Source organism: Leopardus geoffroyi, chromosome B2 (genome assembly GCF_018350155.1).
Source record: "Leopardus geoffroyi isolate Oge1 chromosome B2, O.geoffroyi_Oge1_pat1.0, whole genome shotgun sequence".
Taxonomy (NCBI): Eukaryota; Metazoa; Chordata; class Mammalia; order Carnivora; family Felidae; genus Leopardus; species Leopardus geoffroyi.
The window spans coordinates 103,279,194-103,298,244 of NC_059332.1; the positions used below are offsets into that span (position 1 = coordinate 103,279,194).

The 19,051-nt window shown below is 38.1% G+C and overlaps 1 long non-coding RNA gene across 1 annotated transcript; it reads left to right on the plus strand.

Moving 5' to 3' along the window:
- Positions 1 to 459: 459 nt before the first annotated feature.
- LOC123609797 lies at positions 460 to 16,656 on the plus strand. The gene is made up of 3 exons (XR_006717967.1): positions 460 to 691; positions 1,368 to 1,505; positions 16,427 to 16,656. It is a non-coding gene; the product is annotated as an uncharacterized LOC123609797 (long non-coding RNA).
- The last annotated feature ends 2,395 nt before the right edge of the window (positions 16,657 to 19,051 follow it).

The following is a 19,051-nucleotide window of genomic DNA, read 5'->3' on the forward strand; positions in this document are numbered from 1 at the left end:
GTAATAGCAAGTGAAAAAGGGACAGAGAAGTAGAGTACTTGAATTTGCCAAAGACAAACTTGAATGATTTAATAATACTGGATAGCTAGCAGTATCTTTGAAAAAGTTTTTAAGTGTCTTTTGTTTTTATTTTTGCTTTTTTGCTAGTCCTAAGGATTTTGCAGGTTGGCTTGGGTCCAGTGTGATGATTAAACATTTGTTTCTTAAAAAGGGAATTGATTCTTTTGTTCTGTGTTGCTCAATTCAAGATTAAATCATGAGGGGATTTGGAAGGATAGACCGAAGTTTCATCTGGTTTGGTGAAAACAATATGTTACTACATAATTATTCCTTTGTAATAGCTCAAGAAAGTAAGAGTTCTTTTTTCCTTTTCTTTTCTTCGTCTTTTTTTTTTTTTAATTAAAACTCCATACAGTGCTTCTGATTAAATCCAAATCAGAGTGAACATTATGACTGGGTTTGAGGGAGCCCATCAAATCTTTCTGGCACAATTCTTTGTGGGGCCGAGAAATGACTTTTCTCCCTCTTTCCTTTTGAGATGGCAGTATTATGGGTGCATTTATCTCTGCGTTCAGGTGCAGCAAGACAGAGATGAGGAAGAAAATCTGCCAAGCACTAGGAAACAATATTAAACAAGCACCTAGAGGAAATTGCAAAGTACTTTCTATTTTATCAGGATTTCTAATTCCAGGTATCTTACTTTGGAACTTTTGTATTACTTTGATATCACTCATAAAATGTTCCATTTCTGAAACCGCTAGATCCGCAGAAATCAGTAGTCTTTTTTGGCCAATGCACAGAAAGAAGACCATAGAATACAATTTGTTGATTGTAAAAATAAATGGGTTGATTTTCTTTTCTCAGCTACCAATACAGATTTGTTCTTTGTCAAGAAAAAGTGAATGACACTTTTCTGTTCTTCTAAGTCTTTGTGGGGAAAAAAAAAAAAAACAAACCACCTCTGAGGATCAAATCTCCTAGTGTTGATATAATTACTTTACATTACTTTATCTGTTTTTTATTTGTTATTATTATTATTATTTTTTCATCTGTTCTGTGTCTACAGTGACCATCACTCCAAGTTTGGATACTACAGTCAATAAAACTGGGTAACTTATTTCTGTTTTATTGTTTTAGACACCCGAGATCACTTTGCATGTTTAAGAGAGACAGTTTGACCAAACAAGACCTATATGTACCATGTAATAAAGGGCTTTATAGTGGAGTTATTTAACAATGCTAAATGTACATTGAAACAGAACTCAGTGGTTATGTTTAATTAAAGTGGATGGGATAAGGATGATGATTTGTTTTTTATTTTTATTTTTAATTTTCTCCCATTGCCTTCCCTCCCTCTTCTTGCCAAGCATGATGATTTATGAAAGTAAATGGAGGCTACGAAGAAAGGAGTGATAACGTGATATGTACACTTTAATATCCACCGTCTGTACCCTGATGGTGAAGTCAAGAGCACAGGACAGTACTTGGCCGAAGTTATATACATGGTATGTATGGCTTTTGTCACACGTGTTATTTAAACTACATAAGTTAGCTTATTCAATAGTTCTTTGTCCCCCAAATAAATTGGAGACATTTGGCAAACTTTTAGGAAAATCAAAGGAGAAAATTTGTGAGTTAATATACATAAAGCTCTTCGAAGGGGTAAATAAAGTAAGTAAGCTCTCTGCATTTGCTATTATTGTATACAGAATATTTACTGTCAACTTAAGGATATTAGTTAATATTAAATTAATATTAAGCATGTATTATGTATAATACACACACACACACACACACTATAAGATTCACAAATACCGTAGGCATAGTATATTTCTCTACCATTGCATTCAATGGCAAAGAAGGGTACTACAAAGAAAATGAAGAATATAAAGCAGAATGGTAAGTGCCCTGTGACATCAGGAGTTCAGAGGAATGGAGAGGTCCTTGTGGCCCCAAGCAAGATATAGCTTTATTGATTATACGGAGGAAGATTGGAAAAGGAGGTAAACATTTCAGGAAGATAAAGAAAAAAAGAAATGGAGATAGGCCTACATGAAATATTTATAGTCTGGCTGTACTGGATGCCAGGCTAAAAAAGATGAGATTAGAAAGAAATGCCAGAATCACAGGTCTGGACTTGGCTCCATTTAGTCATTGGAATTTTCTGAGCTGTGATAAGCCAGGTTAATATTTGTGTTTCAGGAGGCTAAAATGGCAGTTATATGTAGAGAAGAATGCCGTGGGAGAGAAATGGAAGGCTAATAAATGACTAACTGGTAAATAGGAAAATTGGTAGCAGTGGAAGTGGAAAAAAAAAAAAAAGGAATGCAATGGACATTGCTGAAGAAGAATTATTATGCTTTATTGTTTTTATATGATGTTATTATTTGCACACTGCATGTTGGGGTAAATTTCTTTGCTTATAAAGAAATTATTTCAGAATTCTTAGGGATTAGGGCCAATTTGTCATAAACACTGATTTTGTTTCTATGGCGGAAATAATTAACTAAATATGGTAAATGAAACAGCCATTTTAAAGTGTTTATAATTTAGTGAATATCTTGAAGGCTAGGGCTAGAACTTGGGGTTTCGATTATGCTGACTGTAATTCAATTATAGGCTTTGTACTTATGTGAATTTGGGCGAGTTATTGAATTCTCTGAACCATTTGATTCTTATGTCTAAAATGTTGAATGATAAAACTGTCTCTTTGGTTGGATGAAATAACATATTTAGAATGCTCAAACATATCTGTAGCATGTAACAATTATGCAGTACATGTTAAGTATGCTTAATGCCAGGAAACTAAGTGTAAAAAAGTAGAAAGTCTACTTCTTATTATAAAGTCGATCACAGGGCCTGGTATATTGTATACTTTATTTTTCAAGCTTCAAGGATTTTATAATCTTTGTTTTCCTATTACCTCACTGATCTCTCCCTTAACCTTATTTACTTTTTTTTTTTTTTCCTTCTCTTTGACCTCTTTCTGTTGGTATGATCTAGAGATCAGGTGTTGGATATCTGTATGTCATCCTCTCTCTTGGTGATCTCATCCAGTCCTGTGACTTTAAATATTTTTTTTTAAGTTTATTTATTTTGAGAGAGAGAGAGAGAGAGAGAGAGAGAGAGAGAAAACATGTGAGTGGAGAGGGGCAGGGAGAGAGGGAGAGAGAAAGAATCCCAAGCAGGCTCTACACTGTCAACATAAAGCCCTAAATGGGGCTTGATCCCATGAACCGTGCGACATTGTGACTTGAGCCAAGATCAAGAGGCAGATGCTTACTGAAGTGAGCCACCCAGGCGCCCCAGTCCTGTGACTTTAAATAGCATCGATATACTGATAACTTACATGGCAGTTTTAAAGATGTCTCAAATTCTTTGATCTTCCTCCCTCCAAAAGACTGAGCCTGCTTCTACTTCCCTGAGTATGGAGTATGGACCAGACATAGTGACTGTCGTCTAATGGGTGGAATGTAACCAAGTGCTGGAATGTCACTTTTGAGATCGGGGTCTCCATCTTGGGTTTTCTCTCTCATCAAGTGCTCTGTGTGGAGACATGTCCTGAGAAGCACTATGGAGATGTCCATATAATGAGGAAAGAGCCTCCTGCCAACAGCCACACCAGAAAACAGATCCTCTAGGCCCAATCAAGTCTTGAGAGACTATAGCCTTAGCTATAACTTGATTACAACTTTATGAGAAACCCTGAGCCAGAACCACTCAGCTCAGTCATATCTGGCTTTGTAACATTGAAACTGGGTGAGACCATTATTATTATATGTATATTTTTGTTTTAAGACACTAAGTTTGGGGATAATTTATTGCAGAGCAATAGGTAACTGATGTAAGCCCTGAATTTTTACCTCCAGTCAGATCTCTCTCTCATGAACTCCAGACTGGTATATCCAACTGCCTACTTGCTATCTCTACCCTGATGGCTCATGGACATATTTAAAACTAAACTTATATTCTTTGCTCCCCTCTCCCCAAGGCCCCGGCATAACTTCCCCATGCCAGTTAATAGAAATTGTCAAGTTACTAAGTCTTCAAGATACCTTTGACATCTATGTTCTATGCTTTCCCCCAATCTATTAGAAAATTCTTTGGGCTCTATGTAAAAACTATCCTGATTCGACCCCTCACCACCTCATTGCCACCACTCTGCAACAAACCAACCCCATCTCTTTCCTGGATTGTTGCAAGAAACTTCTTATTGTCTTTCAGCTTCTAACCTTGTATTTCTGCCCTACTATATCTTCTCAACACAGGAGACAGAGTTATCCTTCAACAATATATCTTTATTCTTTAAAAATTTGAGTCAGTTTCCAGTTCTGTTAATGGTAGAGTTACTTGTATCAGACTAACTTTCTTGTAGATAGCAATTTTAAACCCTGGCATAATATTTTTTAAACATTTTTTTAAACTTTATTTATTTATTTATTTATTTTGAGAGAGAGAGAGAGAGAGAGAGAGTGAGCAGGGGAGGGGCAGAGAGAGAGAGAGAGGGGGACAGAGGATCTGAAGCAGGCTGTGTGTTGACAGCAGCAAGCCCCATGTGAGATTCAAGCTCATGAACTGTGAGATCATGACCTGAGCGAAAGTCAGATGCTTAGCCCGGTGAGCCACCCAGGTGCCCTCAAGATATTTCTTTTAATGTTTATTTATTTTTGAAAGAGAGGGGCGGGGAGGGGCAGAGAGCAAGGGAAACAGAATCCAAAGCAAGCTCCAGGCTCTGAGCCTTCAGCACAGAGCCTGATGTGGGGCTTGAACTTGTGGGCCAGGGGATCATGACCTGAGTCGAAGTTAGGCTTAATAGACTCAGACACCCAGGGCCCCCCCACCTCAAAATATTTTTTAATTTTTTTTTTAACGTTTATTTATTTTTGAGACAGAGAGAGACAAAGCATGAACGGGGGAGGGTCAGAGAGAGGGAGACACAGAATCTGAAACAGGCTCCAGGCTCTGAGCTGTCAGCACAGAGCCCGACGCGGGGCTCAAACTCACGGACCGCGAGATCATGACCTGAGCCAAAGTCGGCCGCTTAACCGACTGAGCCACCCAGGCGCCCCTCAAAATATTTTTTAAACAGCTATTTGAAGGTACTAGAGAATAATGCAAAGTAGACAGACACAGAGAAGAATTTGACTTTGGAAAGAAGGGTGCCATACCAGGTAACAGGCATTCTTACAAAGCTTTTCTGCCTGAGGGCAGTATCTAATTAAAATGTGGTGTCCTTGAATAAAACTGCGCGGAAACCAGCCTTATTGACCTGTAATTTCAAAGAACGGAGTTAGGAGGTATTAGAGTGTCTAGAAGCTAGGAGAAGAAGGCCTGGAGATGGAGCCACTCATGCAAGACCCCCTCAAACCTGTGATTTCCTAAAATTCATATATAGAGAGCATATAACAAAAAGTCCAGAGGAAAGCAACAACTTGATGGCTGAAAACGTTGAGCGTAGGTTACAGCTATTGACCTATACTGGGAAGACAGAGTTTGGCGGTTCTTGCCAAGTAAAAAGTAAACACCTTAGGCTTTCCTTTGGAACCTATGACATTCCTCATATTATATGCAAATACTGTGTTCCCTGATTTGCCCAAATGCAGGCATGAGCGCGCTCCTTCCTCTCTGTCTCTCCATATATTGCCTCCGCAAGGTATAAAATCAAGGCTTTAAAAATTCAGTATGATCAGCCAGTAATTTACCTGTTAGGAAAAAAAAAAATCACCCCTTCTCATAGGAAGATAACAGAATCAAGAATCTCCAAGCACAATAACAAATATAAAATAAAAATTTATTACATAAAGCAGAATATGAGCCACTATCAAAAATGAAAGCAATCAATATCAATAGATCATGAAAATAGTAGACAATTAATAGTCAAGGACATTCAAGTATCTATCACAAGGACTTAATTTCAAAGATGGTCATAAAGAGAGTGAACAGATGGGAAATATCAGTAGAGAAATGGAAACTATAAAAAACCAAATAGAAATTCTTGAAACGGAAAATTCAGCACCTAAAAAAAGTTCTGTGGATGGATTTAGCAGCAGATTAGAGTTAGCAGATAAAAAGTTGTGGTAGGCAGAATACTGCTCCCCTAAAATGTCCATATCCTAATCCCTGGGACCTGTGAGTATGTTCTTGTGATGTTGTGATTTATAAAATAAATATATATGTGATCTTCATCCCAGTTTCTGGCTTGGGGTTCCTGTAGTCCTCGTAATTTCCTAAGTGGTAAGAGTGATAAAGGTGAAATGGCTGTCTTTTGTTATTCATAACAAGTCCCTTTCTACCACACCAGAGTTTATGTTAATGAGGTCACTTTTGAAAAGCCCCTAGGTTACGGAAGGATGAGGGCTGTTGCCAGGGAAACCAACTTGGAGGAGAGGGTTGGAATTTTCAGTTCCACCATTTGACCTCTGGGAAGGGGAAAAGGAATAGAGATTGAGTCAACCACCTGTGGCCATTGATTTAATCCATCATGCCTAAGTAATGAAGCCTCCATAAAAACCCTAAAGGACAGAATTTGGAGAGTTTCCAGATTGGTGGTTACATGGAAGGTGCTGGAAAACTTGTGGCCCAGAGACAGCATGGAAGCTCCCTGCCCCTTCCCACATACCTTACCCTATACATTTCTTTCATCTGGTTGTTCCTGAGTTGTATCTTTTTTTTTTTTTTTTTTCAACGTTTATTTATTTTTGGGACAGAGAGAGACAGAGCATGAACGGGGGAGGGGCAGAGAGAGAGGGAGACACAGAATCGGAAACAGGCTCCAGGCTCTGAGCCATCAGCCCAGAGCCTGACGCGGGGCTCGAACTCACGGACCGCGAGATCGTGACCTGGCTGAAGTCGGACGCCCAACCGACTCTGCGCCACCCAGGCGCCCCGAGTTGTATCTTTTTGTAATAAACCTGCAATAAACCTGCAGTAAGAAAATGTTTTGCTGAGTTCTGTGAGGCACTCTAGCAAATCAATCGAACACAAGGAGAGGGTCGGGGTGATGTGGTTTTGGATTGGTGGGGGGCGAGGGGGTCCAGAGCCTATGGCCAAGAAAGAATTCTTGAGACGTCTTTGGTTCAAAAAGGTGATTTTAGGGGCGCCTGGGTGGCGCAGTCGGTTAAGTGTCCGACTTCAGCCAGGTCACGATCTCGCGGTCCATGAGTTCGAGCCCCGCGTCAGGCTCTGGGCTGATGGCTCAGAGCCTGGAGCCTGTTTCCGATTCTGTGTCTCCCTCTCTCTCTGCCCCTCCCCCGTTCATGCTCTGTCTCTCTCTGTCCCAAAAATAAATAAACGTTGAAAAAAAAAAAAAAAAGGTGATTTTATTAAAGTACAGGGACAGGACCCACGGGCAGAATGAAATGCACTGGGGTTGTGAGGAGTGACTCATTATATACTATAGAGTTGGGAAAGGTAAAGACAAAAAGGAAGTTTCTAAAAGGACTTTCATATACTAAAGAGAACTCATAAGATACTGGAGTCCTAGCTATTGTCAAACTAAGGTTGTCTTTCCCTCTAGCAACTCATTAACATTAAGATTGGGGTTTCCTGGAAGAATGTCATACTCTGCCTGCCTCAAGTATTTGCCAATGGGCCGCAGGTTATAAGGAAATTTAATTTTAACTACATTTCATTCTGTCTTTGGCTCCCACAGGAAGAAGTATTAAGTGTAAATCATAAAGGAGTCACACAGGAGGAAGCAAATTTTTCCTTTCTAGTTACATGGCAAAATAATTTTTCACATGGAATTAAGCCAACAAACTTTAAAACAGGGAGATTACTCTGGATTATCCAGGTGGTCCTTGTGTAATCACATCGGCCTCTAGAAGTGAAAGTAGATCAGAAATTTGAGACAATGGAAGAAGACAGAAAAGATACGAAGTAGGAGACACATATGACTCAATTTGTTGGCTTTGAAAACAGAGGAAGGAAATCACATACTGAGGCAAACAGGCAGCGTCTACAGTGTGGGAGTGACCCTTGACCAATGGTCAGCAAAGAAATAGCGACCTCAGTTTCACAACCGAACAACTGATCTCTGCATCTGCAGAGTAGATGCATCTTTAGACGCATCTACAAAGTAACTTGTACTGGAATTTCACAGAAGCTCTATTCCTAATTGTCAAAAAACCAGATATAGCTCAAATTCCCATCAAAAGGATTGCCAATAGCAAATTACTGTATCTGTACAATGAAATACCACTCAAGAACAACAACAACAAAAGAATCACCTACTGATACAAACACCATAGACAGATCGCAAAAACATTACGTTAAGTGAAAGAAGCTAGACGCAAAAACCCACAGACAGTTCGAATCTATTTATATGAAGTTCAAGAACAGGTAAAATAATCTACGTTGAAAGAAATCAGAAAAACAGTTGCTCATGGAGGAGGAGATTGAAAGTTCCCAAAAGAAGTTTCTGGAGTTAGAGAAATGTTCTGTATCATATTTGGGAACGGAGTTGAGTATTTACATTTATGCACAACTTATTGAATTATACACTTAAATATGCATTTGCGTACCTTTACTTTAACCGTAATCAACAACACAACAAAACAAAAAAATAAAAGCTAACATCCATCCTCTGTTAAAAATGCTGTGATGGCTCCCCATTCCACTCAGACAAAAGTAGAATAAAATACAATGGACCAGAGAGACCTTGTCTGGCGTCATTACCTCCTGATCTCTTTCATGTACTTTCTTCCAGCCATGCTCCCCTCCCTGCTGTTTTCTGAAGATGATGCCTTAAGGACTTTGCTTTAACTGTTCTTCCTGCCTGGAATGTTCCTGTTATCAATATCTGCTTCACTAATTCCCATTCTTTGAACTATTTTAAGTATTTGTTCATACCTCTTCTGAGGACTATCTTGATCATACTATTTAATGCTTCAACTTGTTCTCCATCCTCTTATTCCCTACTTTTTACTTTAATTCATAGCACTTATCACCTTCTACTATAATGTGTCATTTCCTTATTAATTACAATTATTGTTATTCTCTATTTGCCTGCTTATAATGTAAACTCCACAATGATTGAAATCTTTGTTTTTTTTTATTCATTAATAGATTCCAGGTTCTTCTTCCTTTTTTTTATTTTATATTTTATTTGAAAGAGAGAGAGAGAGAGAGAGCAGGAGAGGGGCAGAAGGAAACAAAGGGAGAAAGAGAATCTCAAGCAGGTTCCACGCTCGGCGCAGAGCCCGAAGCAGGGCTCGATCTCAAGATCTTGAGATCATGACCTGAGCCGAAATCGAGTCAGACTCTTAACTGACAGAGCCGCCCAAGCACCCCTCCCCAGCTTCCTAAAAGTGTTTGACACATAACCAGTGCTCCATGACCACTTTCATATCCGGTGAATGTATGAATAGGAGGAAATAAAAACAGTATGAAGCCTTCACCATCACTCATTCAATAACTTTTTTTTTTTTTTTTTTAGCTCCTGCTATGTTACTATGTGCATAGTATTGAGAGCAGAGGAAAAGCCTTCTATTTTCAGAATTTCAGGTTACTTTATGGGCATTCTGGGAGCCTGGAGCCTGAGAGGTTTTAGTTTGTTTGTTTTTGTTATTTTACATACTTATTCAGTCTTCATGCATTGGTTCTATTCCTTATAGCATTCTATATAAAAATCTCTGGTTAAATTAGTCCATTTACCTTTCATAATCTTACTCTTCTTGTCAAAACACCAATATTCAATGCAGTAAGATAAAAGTAAAGCTGTGTTCTAAACAGGTTTTCTTTTTCTTATTTCTTGTTAAAACACAGGTACTAAACAACTAAATACCAAAGGGAATGAACTGAAAGTTTCTTGCTATGAAAGGAATAAAACAAATTATTATATCAATTTTTCTAAGTTTTCCTTGGAATTTTATGTATGAAAATAGGACTTGATTGTATATTATCCACACGAACCTAATAACATACTTTTATAAGATTGCTAGATAGAGACTTAAAAAAATTATTTTGGGGAGCCAGGGTGGCTCAGTCGGTTAAACAGCTGACTGTGGCTCAGGTCATGATCTCATGGTTTGTGAGTTTGAGCCCCGTGTGGGGCTCTGCACTGACAGCTCGGAACCAGGAGCCTGCTTCGGATTCTGTCTTCCTCCCTGCCCCACCCCCAGCTCATGCTCTGTCTTTCTCTGTCTCTCAAAAGTGAATCGAACGTTAAAATTTTTTTTTTTTTAATTATCTTGATATTCTCTCTGGTATATTTATTGAAAACAGTAACAAGAAAACAACAACATCAACTCTTTTCTCCCAAAAGAATGTAATAGAAACTTTTTCATTCAATTATGTGTGCACATGAGTCTGATAGTACTTGGAAGAAGAAAAGGAAGAATCAATAATACCATAATATTAACTTTATCATTTTGGAAGCAGGAGTGTCGTACGCAGATATATAAAGGTTCCTTGCATGTATCTTTCTTGATGGAACACTGAAATTAGGAGATTTGAACATATGGTATTTAGTGCTTCATGGGTTTTGGTTTTGTACTTTTCACTCAAAATGGTGGTCAATATCAAGTGACTTTTCAAGATAGATTCTCATGAGGCACTCTTGGATTCAGGTCATTTTCTTTCAGTTCTGTAAATTACTCCACTTGCTCTTATGTACCAGGTTATATCTTTGGGGTTCTTTCTTTTTTCTCTCCCTTCCTTCACCAACATTTATCAGAAAATATAGTACTGGGGGAGAGTTGGAAATACATGTTTACTACTCGGGAGGAACTCACAGACCAGTGGACAAAATAGACATATAATATACTGTAATCAGATATTTGGAAAGTAGACATAAATGTGCATATATTCCCATTGCAGTGGAATGACTAACTTTGAGGCCAGTAGGAATTTGTTGGGTAACTTAAAAAGGAATTCTGTTAGACATCATACAATGCACAGGACAGCCCCCGGCCCTCATGACAATAAATTCTTATGGCTAAAATATCAACCCTTAGACTCATGTGAGAAACCCTTAGATTCATGTGATCAAATTTGCTAGAATTATCTAATTTTTTTTTTCTTTTGGATATGCTCCCAACCTCTCTATTTCATTGTACTTTGTTATGCTGGTGAGTGTATTTTATCTTTGAATGTTTTACAGTGTCTACTTTATGATCAGGAGAGAGTTAGCTAGAGGTGAAAAAAATCACCTGGACAGTTGTTATTTATAAACCCTTTTACAATATACCCTCACCATGTGAGAGTGATCAACATTTTACCATTAAGAAGTCTGTAGCTAAGAAAATTACTCTAGTTTAACCATCTAGGTACCTTAATTCTTTTGACTTAAAATCCCATTCTGTTTTGCACTATTGTCTATGAAATTCCAGGTGTTAAACAAATTTAGCACTAAGGAAAACAGAGTTGAGAGGATAAAATATACTTGGCTTTCATTCAGAAATTATTAATTTGTTAAGTAACTGTACTATTTATCTCATTGACTGGAAAGGTTGCTATCAACCAACACCGAGATTATTGGCCAATTATAAACATGGACTACAGCAATGGTTTGTAACAGGACTTTAATATTTGTAATATGATTATATAACTTCCTTGCTTTTAGAAATGTACACTGAAGTATTCAAGGGTAATTGGCCACGATAATTGTGACCTACTTCAAAAAGGCTTAGATGGGCAGAGTAAATGTGGTAACATGTCAACAACACACGAAACTAGTTCATAAAGGAGTACTATTTTTCCAAATTTTCCATTCAGATTTTCAAGTTATTTCATAATAATAAAGTTAAAGAAAAAAAAAAGACATTGAGGGTTTACCAAATGCCAAGAAGGCATTCTGATAGATATTTGGGATATAAAGATGAACGGGATGCAAAGACAGGTAATTTCAAGACTCTTTAATCTCCCCTGTGAAAACAGGAAATTAAACAGGAATTCTAAAATGTTGTCACAAGTGCTACAACCCAAGGAGCTCTATTCTGCCTTTTCCTAAGTAAGGTTCAGCCTATTCCCTGCCTCACCTGCCCTCCCAAAAGACAGTAAGGGAGTCTCCACCTTCGCATGTTGCCTTAGGGCTAAGCCTTGTGATTATTCTTAGTCACAGTTTTTCCTATGGGGTGGACATCAAAATAATTATGCTTTCAGGCCATTGCTGATGGCCTGTGACCTACATTTGCTGCCGAAGAAGAATCTCAGAACACTGAACATATATGTGGGCAGATTAAGATTTTAACTATGGGGTGTAGTTTTCTGGACAGTCAACACCAACTAGCCTATAAGTCCCGGTGCCTGACTCTCCAAGAACTATTCTGGTCATCCAAGAAATTCTAGCATCTGACTCCAGGGTTTCCAATGGGGCAGGGAAAAGGAATGGCTCTATAAAGGAGCAATCAGAATCACTGTCTGCAGGAGACAACCAATGTGGTCCCTCTACCACTGTACCCATTAGGAGTCACTGTGCATAGGAAGGCTGCTGTTCAGAGCAGTGTGTAGTGATGTGGAAGAGGACAGGGCAAAATACAGTTTGGCCCTCACTGATCTAGTCTAAAGTTCTCATTTTACAGCTAGGAAAAACTTTTCCCAAGAAAGGTAAAATGGCTTTACCAAGATTTTGCAATTAATACGCTGAACTATATGAAATTGACATTTTTTTTAGGTTAGAAAGTGGCAAAGGAAGGGTCTTTCCAGCACACAATGCTTTTGGCTTGATATACAAAACAAAGTAGTTTCTGGAAGGTTCTCCAATGGCCGGTTCTCTATTTTATTTATTTTTTAATTTTTAAAAATGTTTTTATTTATTTTGGAGAGAGAGAAAGAGACAGAGTGAGAGTGGGGGAGGGGCAGAGAGCGAGGAAGACACAGAATCCGAAGCAGGCTCCGGGCTCTGAGCTGTCGGCACAGAGCCCGACGCAGGGCTCACAAACCATAACTTCATGACCTGAGAGGAAGTTGGATGCTCAACAAACAGAGCCACCCAGGTGCTCCCGTCCTCTGTTTAAATTAAAATATTTTCTTGGCCGTCAGGGCCATCACATATGATCATACTCGTTGCGCAGGGCACAGTTTCAGGAGGCACTGTTTACATATTCTATAATGCAAAAGGCAGAATTTTCACATCTTACATTAAAAAACAAGTTAACAGCCATACTCTTTTAAAACTTGTTTCTTTTCCTAGATATCTGATATCAATATCCATTAATTATTTCTATCCCCATTTCTTGATACTGACTTACCTTCCACATCTCCTCAACTTCCTTCCTTTATGGCCTCTCTTTTCTGCAGTTTCTCGTGGACTACTCATTGTCTTTGACTGCCAACTTATTCTCCTCGCATAGCTCTATATTCCTTCCCTCCTTCTTTTTAATAAGGATCATCTCACTTTCCTTCATTCTCTTTTCTCTGTGAGTTATGTCATCCAAATGATTCTTTGTTCAACCTAAATTTAAATTTACCCAACAATTTGTGATTGTAAGATAGCTCATATCCAAAGCAGAGAAACCAAAACACAAAACAAGTAATATTAAGAGTGGGCTCTCTTTTCTCCTCAAATATTTCTGAATATGTAGATGACTGGCTCTGGTTTGAATTATATTTTAAAAGCCTATTTCATTGTTTAAAAAATAAGTGCAGTGGCAGGACTAAGATGTGCCAAGACAGTTTTCTAGAAGAAATGAGGGGAGAGGAAAACTGGGAAAAAATACCGTAGGGGCCAGAAGAAGAGTTAGAGACAGGATCTGGAACACATACTTAGTACTGAACAAGTTAATTATGTGAACGAGAGGTCAGTAAGCATGTAGGGACTTCAATTAATCCTACCAACAGTTTCCATCCATAGCTATGATAAGCCAACATTAGCTTCAGCTTAGAGGTATCTATGCCTGTGTTAGTCAAGAAAAAAACCCCTACTGACTAATTCCAATATGCATTCTCATATGTAACTTATTTCGGTGCTCAAATGTTATTTGAAAAAAAAAGTAATATTGAGTAAAACTTTGATCTTTTATTTTTTTTATTTCTGTATTTCACTCTACTTTTAAGTTAAACCACTAGAATTTTTTTTTCAGCAAAAGTAGGACCAACCAATTTGATGTTTTATTGATTTAGAAATACCATGCTTTCTCAGATTTTACATGCTATGCTTTGATGGCATGGCTGTGGGGTTCTATATTTCAGCATAAAGCCTTAGTAATACTCTTGGGGATGGAAGGTCTGCTGCTCTTTTGTTGTTGCTGTTTGTTTATAATTTTTTTTTCCTGACCAGGAGGAAGTCAATATAAATAGATATATGTATTTTATTACAAGTTACCTACTACAGGAGGGAAATAGTATTGTCAGACACAGTTTATTTATTTTCCCTTTTTTTCCCCTTCCTTTCATCAAGATCCAGCATAGATACCAACATTTGGAAAGAATAAACATTGGGGAAATAAAATAACCATGATATCCATATATATATATCCATATATATATATCCATGTGTGTGTGTGTGTGTATATATATATATATATATATATACATATATATAGCTGCAAAATTTCCCTTGTGCATTGCTGCAGAACTTTATGGCAGTTTTTGTTTAAGCTCATGGATTTATTAGAAGTTACTAATTGGATGTTCAGTTCCAATGCCCTATTTTGGTAAGAATTTTATCTACATCCCATTGACTTATGAAAACCACATTTTCTTAGCGTATCTACTTTAGCAGCAGGACTCAAAATGTCATAGGAAAGAAAAAAGAGTGCTAGCGAGGACTTTGCCTACAAGGAGATTTCCTTTGGCATGCTGTTCAATAAGATACAGATTAAGATGGCCAGACATCCTGGATTGTCCATTCCAATTTTAATTGAATTCACTTTACAAATAGCGTTTTTTTTAAATTGAAGTGTAGTTGACACACAACGTTACATTAGCTACAAATGGTTTTTTAATGGTCTAAAAATTATAAGACAATGAACTGGACTCAGCAGGAGATAAACAGATGGGATATACTTCTTCTCATAAGTAGTCTAGTTTGATTGGGTTTGGAGGTGGCAATAAAACTTGTACATATGTGACTATTACAGGAGACAAAGTGAATGGGTTTTGTAAAAGGGCTATCCGTTCAGTGCTATAATGTAAAGAGCCCAAGTGGGAGGGGATGGCATTCTTTAAGGACCACGGGGGTATTATTCAGTCTTCATGGAAGGAGCTATCTTTGAAATGAACATTGGAAGAAACGAAGTTTACACAAAGTGAGAAAGACAGGCATATCAGGAGGAGGGAAAAGGGTGAACCAAATGCAGATCTAATTTTGCCAGCAATTGGGGGTTTATGAAGGCTTTTGAGAGAAATTGCAGTAGTGTTTTAGACAGAAATGTAACAAAGGCTTAATACAAATCCCTGTATAATCTAGACCCAACCTACTTATTTACTCTGCCATTTTTCTTTCTCCACTAAGACAATAAGTAGAACCTTGGAAAATTCCAAAACTTAAGGCATGGACATAGGATTATAAGTAGAAAAAAAAATGGCTGCGTAAAAACGAAACTATAAGAAAAAGACTTAGGGAGTAAGCCAAGAGAAAATGATATAAGGAGCACCTCTCAGCTTCTGAGCTTAGCATAATCTTGATACCAAAACTTGAAAAGTACAGTAAGAAAGAACATTACAGGCCAATGTTCCTTATGAACATGAAGTAAAAAATTCTGAATGAGTTAGATGTAACTGGAACCTAGGTACTTATAGAAAGAAAAATGACCAAGTAAGGTTTATTCCAACAACGCAAGGATAGTTTAAAGTTTAAAAATTGAGTAGTGTAATTCATCACGGTAATAAAGTTAAAAACCATAACGATATGATAGTATTAATAGATGCAAAAGAAATATTTGATAAAATTCAACACCCACTTATAATAAAAACTCTCAGCAAACTGGAAATTGGAGGGAACTTTCTTAACACAACAAAGGATATCTATAGTTTAGAGGCTTTTGCTACAGGCTTTCATGGAATGATGTGGTGGCTAAAATGAAGGAATGAAGAAATGGGGGACTCCGTGTAAACTGGTTTTTTATAAGGCTTAGCTATGGTGGGAAAAGGAGAACAAGCGAGATAGTTCCAAGATATTAGGAAGGTTTTTTTTTTTTAATTTTATTTATTTTTGTTACTTTGAAAATGGGGAAAAAATTGACCTACTTATGATTTCCTAAATAGACCATGCCGTTTTACTTCTTGTGTTTTACCTGTTGTATATATTTGGGTGCTGAAAAGAAAGAGGTGCACACAAAATATTTAACTGGAGAGAGCTCAGTAGGGACTATTTACAAAAGGATGGGAAAGGTGAGGGAAACCAACCAAAGATATTGAGGTACATAAGGTACATACTGGAAAGTTGTTACCAGAAACCAGTGAGCATTATAGCCATGAGAATGAGGTGGCCTGACAAAATTACTACTCGGAGCTCTCTTTCTTCCCACCCTCCATTATCCTCCAGGAGTCACCATTGGCTGACCCCAGCAGAAGCCAGGAGGACGAGAAAGCCTGGGTAATGCAGGTCATAAAGAGATGGGCAGAAGGGAGATCTAGAAACGCAAATTAAAAATAACTAGCAAACACATGCTATTCTCTAATTGTAATGCCCTTCCCTATTTTTTATCTATCAAAATCCCGATCACTCAATTCATGAGGAACATTCTCTGTGGAATTACAGTGCTTCCCAACAAAGAGAACTGGTCTTTTCTCTTATTTGAATGCATGCATCTGTGGAAAGAATATTTATTCATGCAAATATGTGACAGACACAGTAATACTATGTATTATTTGCCTACTTTATTTCTAAAATCTTTTAAGGTAGATAGTATATCTAGGCTTAGCAGGTCGAGCAAGCTGTCCACATGTACAGAGCTGGTGGTTGGCAATTTTGCTGATTCCGTACTGCCTCCATCACTCCATACTCCCATGGTGCTTTGTGTATGGATCAGATGGAGCACTTTACCATTGCATTTGTTAAAATTAAAGCAAGAAAAACATATATGTAGCAAATGATGATCTCAAAATGTCAACAGAAAGGTACCTCATCATGGTGCCTTTCATCACTGGGAAAGTGTGAGCTTCTCTGAGACAAGGAGCTCGGGCTAGGTTCAGACTTGGTATCTGTCCAGTGACAAATGGAATGACAGCAAAGTATGGAGCTCCTAGTTCCGTATATTAGGCAGGTCTGTTTTTGTTGCAAATGATAGAAATCCTCCTGAAAGTACTTCAAGCAATAAAAGACAAGGTATTAGTCCATATGGCTAGGAAGTCCAAAGTGAATCCAGCTTCGAGTACAGATAAATAAGAGTTCAATGATGTTTTCAGGGCTTCTCTTTCCCTATCTCTTTAGCTTTTCCTTGTCTATTGGCTCAATTTTCCCCTTCTGACAAGTTCTCTGTACTGTCATTGACAGCCTTAGGTTTATATGGCCCTGTCTTAGCACATCCAGTTGAATGAGAACTACTTTCCAATATCCCCTTATCAATATAAGAAGGCATCTGTTTTGCCTTGCTTATTTATTAAATGCTCACCCCAGGGCCAATTACTGTGATAGGAAAATTTGTCACAATAATTGGTCATGCATGGGTTACACGTTCACCACAAAGAATGAGGGAGGATCTGTAGGATGTTAGAAAAAATAATGAGATTTAATGGGAAATGTGCTGGGTAGTCCCGAAAAATAGCTATCACAATCCTTACTGGCTCTCCTTATCAAATCTATTTTCAAATTAAATACATTCTTCTTTCAAAGCATCGTTTGTTTGGTTGGTTTGGTTTGCATTCCAGATCCTCCGTCAATCCTCTCAGGAAATAATTAGCGTGATTCCAATTATTACGATGATTAGAACTATGGTATTTTCACTCTTGTGAAAAATCCTTCTTACCATGGTTAATTTGGCACAACGAATCTATATTACAGCTTACCCATGTGGTCACTCTAACAAGCATAGGAATGGCTTCATACAGAGAGATGTGTTAGATTAATCTTCACTTTTTTTCAGAGGACTCTCAGTCATTGATGTGCACTGACAACCTACACTACTTTTCTCCTCTGTCTACTGTATCGATATTGTTTACGCTTTTTGAGTCAACAAGAATCTGATGAAAACTGAGGACCTACTCCCTAGAAAAATGCGCATATAAACATAACATGGATTTTTAAAATGGAATCCTGGGGTATTCACGAATTTCTGATGTGGAGAGCAACTTAGGATATGGGGGAGAGCAAAGTAGAGGTCCACCCAGAGAGTTGGTGCCTTAGCCAAGTAGTATGCAAATCTGTTGGCTTCATTCTGCAAGCTTTCAGAATGTTTTACAGAGGTGACGCATACCGGATTTGCATTTTAATTGCATTACTTTGTTTATAGAGAAGAGATGAATTTGAGGTTATGGAAAAGGCAGGTACAAGAGAGATCAGTACAGAGACTGGCTGAACTTGATAATTTACAGCAAGTGGGTCTAGGGTAGAAGAACTCCATGATGCATCTCCATTTCCCAGATGGATTGTGGTGGCATTAACCGAGAACAGAAGTATCAGGGGGGGAGCCGCATTGGCAGGTTATGATGAGCTCTATCATAAATCCCTGCAATTTAAGGTGTACAAAGTAAGGTGGCACAGTTGGCTATGCAGGATAGACGGTCACAATGATACTCTGGAATCATCATGTAGAACAATGCCTCTTAAACATTAGCATGTGTGAGAATCACTTGGAGGGCGTGTGGAAATGGGTGGCCAGACCCCATTTCTAGAGTTTTTGATTCAGTAGATCTGGCGGGAAGCTAGAGAATATGCATTTCTAATAGTTTCCCAGGTAATGCACATGCTGTTGGTCTGGAGACCACAGTGGGAAACACCAATGAAGATGATTTCTATTGTTGGGAATTTCTGCCTGACTTCCTCTCTTCTTGTAAGAGCATCCTTTCAATCCCTCTCCCCTGCAAACTTCCTTTGGAAGATTGCTCCTCACTTACGCCAACCATTCTATTTTTGGTTTTCCGCTACTATTCATTCATGTGTGATTACACATGAAACTATCTATGTAGAAAACCAATTTCATTGAAACATTGACTAGAATGGTGGTTGCCA